The following is a 4476-nucleotide window of genomic DNA, read 5'->3' as shown; positions in this document are numbered from 1 at the left end:
ATTTTTAAATAGTCAAGGAGTGAAAACTGTCTCATGTACCCTCGTTTTGGACAATACTTGAAAATGTGCCCCAGAAAAATAAACAAATAAATGAAAAAAAAAATAAGATGAGATTCAGGAACCATTTTAGTCAATACCATATTTTAATAAAAATAATTCCAAAAAATTGGCTTTGCAAAATCCCTAGACATAAGAGAGTTGAAAGCACATAGAGAATCATTGCTTCTCATACAAGATTTTCTCAGTATTCAATTTTTTAAAACTGTATGTATATGTTGCTTAAGACACTTCAAGATACTACCACTCTAAACTGAATCACCAGACTGAAGATTTCTTTGAGAAATAAAATATAGCCGAAGAGACTCTACATGACTTTCAAATCTGGGCATTGAGAAATCTTCAGCTTCCACTTTAAACTTAATATTCAAGACCAGCTACAGTATTTTAAAAAGGTCAAAACATATGGAAAGACTACATGGAGGAAAAAAGAGACATCTGGGTCAATAGTCCCAGTCAGCCTCCAGCCAACACACAGTTCTAACTGTCAGCCCAGTAAATGAATTGATCTAGCTATTTCAGCCCAGTTGAGAGTTCAGTTGACTTCAGCCTTTACCAATATTCAGGAAGGAAAAGAACTACACAGTGGACCCCAGTCTATCCACAGAATCATGAAAGGTAAGAAATAATTGCTGTAGTTGTAAGCTACTATGTTTTGGAGTAGCTTATTATATACAACCAGATAACCCAAACATTCATTTTATAAATTAATCCATTTACTGGATCACAGGTAGCTGGATTAATATATAAGCCCTTAGACTGTCCATTTATTCAAATATCTTATTTCTAATCCTTTGAATATTTATTGGTTACGCAGAAATAATTTTCCCTTACTAGTAATCATTAACCAGGCATATGCCTTGTCTCATTTTAAAACAATTTATTGATGTTCTGGAAATAGATCTATCACATATGTAACACTACTGGAAAATTTCCTTTTGAGAGATCAAAATAACTACTTACACTTTATACTGAAGTGCTTTATTAGAATTTTTTTCACTATCATCTTTCTAAGAACCTTTATTTTCATCCTAATTATTTTGATTCACTTCTGGAAACACAGACATAAACACACACACACAACTCTTTTTAACTTCTTGTCAAAGAATGTGTGTTTAATTAAACAAGCGCTTAAGATGATCTCTGATATACTCCATGTTAATCAGTGATCTTTAAAGTTATTCTTTGGATATTCTTATTCATATGAAATATTCTAAATTTATGAGTTAAAATCTTGTACTTTCTTTGCTATCATGGCTCCAAGTCTTTCACCTCTGAATAGCTTTACTTCTGTGCCTGCTCTTTACTCTCATTGCTTTTGCAGCCTCAATTCTTAGCAAATTCTCCCAGTCCGTGAACTCCTTCTGATTTCATTTACATGACTTTGACTTAATGTATCTTCCATGATCAACCATTTCAGTGGATCTACACAAGCATTCCAGTATCATCACGACTTTTTGCCCTGAACAGTAGTAATAAAACCTATGGCATCTGAGCATGATTGCAGAAAACCACTGTGCAATCCATTGTATTATGATCCATTCTGGTCTTAGCTGAGATATCACCGTGACTGAGCAACAGTTTCTCATTCTGTCTCAGTTCATTTATATGTTCAGATATAATATATGTAATATAATATATTATATTATTACATATATTATAATATTATTATTATATATTTATATACTATAAATTATTATATAAAATATATAATATATAATGTAATTGTAATATATTATTATATTATTATATATTATGTAATAATATAATACATAATATATATTTATTATATATAATTATATATTATAATTTGTTATAATATTATATATATTATAATATATAAACATATATTATAATATCTAATATAATATATTATATATAATATTATATATGTAATAATATAATACATAATATATATTTATTATATATAATTATATATTATAATATGCTATAATATTATATATATTATATAATATATCTAATAATATATAATTTATATTATTATTTATATTATATATTGTATATAATAAATAATAATATATAATAAATATATACAATAATATATAACAATATTATATATAATAATATAATGTATAATATATATTACAATATATAATAATATATAATATATAATAACATATAGTTATAATATATAATTAAATAATATATATATTATATATAATTATATAATATATATATTATTATATAATATATAATAACATATAGGTATAATATATAATTATATAATATTATATATAATTATATATTATATATATTATATAATATATAATAATAAATATAATAAATATATAATAATATAATATATAATATATAATATATTATATGTATAATATTATATACATATGATATATAATATATAATATAAAATATAATTATATATAATATAAAATATAATATATAAATAAATATATTATATATTTATATATAAAATTTATATTTTATATATTTATAAAATATATTTTAAATTTATATATAAAATATAAATATAATATAAAATTTTAATATATAATCATTATATAATATATATTAATATTACATATAACATATGTATGATATATATATATATAATATATTAATTATATATTGGACTCCTGTCCATTGAGCCGGTGATGCCATCCAACCATCTCATCCTCTGTTGTCCCCTTCTCCTCCCACCTTCAATCTTTCCCAGCACCAGGGTCTTTTCCATTGAGTCATTTCTTCGCATCAGGTGGCCAAAGCATTGGAGTTTCCGCTTCAGCATCAGTCCTAATAAATATTCAGGATTGACTTCCTTTAGGATTGACTGGTTGGATCTCCTTGCAGTCCAAGGGACTCTCAAGAGTCTTCTCCAATACCACAGTTAAAAAAGCATCAGTTCTTTGGTTCTCAGCTCTCTTTATGGTCCAACTCTCACATCCATACATGACCACTGGAAAAGCCATAGCTTTGACTAGACGGACCTTTGTTGGCGAAGTGGTATCACAGTGATTTTTCCTAGTACATTGGTTTGTTTTGAACTCCTTGAATAAAAGTGTTGTATCCCATATAATTCCAGGTTTACATTTGTTGCAGTGCTCTGCCGATTTTCAAATAAGCAATGTAATCCAAACATTTTCCTATCAATAAGAGATCACAGGGTGGAGAAACTCACTTGTTAATTTGCACTAGTGGTGTTAGGGACTATTGAAAATTGCATTTTATAGATTAGAAGATATGCAAGCAAACAAAACCCACTAAATATATTTTTATGAGCAAATTCTTACTCCCAATTATTTACATAAACATCCTTTGCTCTAACTGTACCATGAGAGTGAAATATTACCAAGTTTTAGTAGCACTTTGGATCATTAAGTCTTTTCTAAGCAATGGAATGAGACACTCATTTTTCTTTTTATCAATGGAATGAGACATTGTGCATTTGTTTTCTCCAACAAAGCAAGAACAGGAAAAAAGATTTAAATTCTGCTTATAAGAAAAAATTCATTTTAAATGAAGATCATTAAACACTGAAATAAAGATTAGGAAATCTCAAAATAGAAAAAAGATGTGTTTTAGCTAAAGAACAGACTTTCTGTTTCCTGGAAAGATTCAGTCACGACCCGAGGACCATCAATTCCTACACATTTAAAATGTGTTAGTCTGTTATTGTTGTGTTCAATTGTGTCTCACTCTTTGGGACCCTGTGGACTGTAGCCCACGAGGCTCCTCTGTTGATGGAATTTTCCAGGCAAGAATACTGGAGTGGTTTGCTCTTTCCTTCTGCAGGGGATGTTCCCAACCCAGGGATCGAACCTGTGTCTCCTGCATCTTCTGCTTTAGCAGGTGATTTCTTTCATCACTGTGCCACCTGGCAAGCACCTTAGTCTGTGTCAACATATTAAAAAATGGTCTGTTACTACCTCTTCAATTTACAGGCCAGGAAACTGAGACAGAGGGATGAAATGAGTTCTCAAGACCATACCATTAGTTTGAGAGTCACTGAAATTAGAATTCATGAGTCAGACTTAAATTTCACCGTGGAAAATACATTTTCACAGCTATTGCTGAGCAAAAAAAAAAAAAAATGGAATAAGAAAAATGATACCTGAAGTATGGGGAACATGGGTTAAAGAATTGATGAAAACTCAAATAGCAATGCTGTATCACTCAAAAAATACTGAAGCTACATTTCTGTCCTTACTTTCTTCTCTTTACATAAATATTATTCCTTTGGTATTTCTATAAACGTGTATTCTTCAGAGACCTGATTATATAGCCGGTGGCACAACTTGCTTAGATTTGAGAGTTTGTATTAAAATAAAAAGGACTCTGAATTCCAAATTTAGAGATACATGAAAGAAGCATAAATTTCAAATGCATACCTCATCAAGTTTTGAAATTAATTTTTAGAGCTAGGCCAGAGGAGTTGATTTTCTC

Source organism: Giraffa tippelskirchi, chromosome 6, assembly GCF_054371585.1.
Source record: "Giraffa tippelskirchi isolate mGirTip1 chromosome 6, T2T-mGirTip1v1.2.pri, whole genome shotgun sequence".
Classification (NCBI taxonomy): domain Eukaryota; kingdom Metazoa; phylum Chordata; class Mammalia; order Artiodactyla; family Giraffidae; genus Giraffa; species Giraffa tippelskirchi.
Note: the sequence above shows the minus strand (reverse complement) of the source record.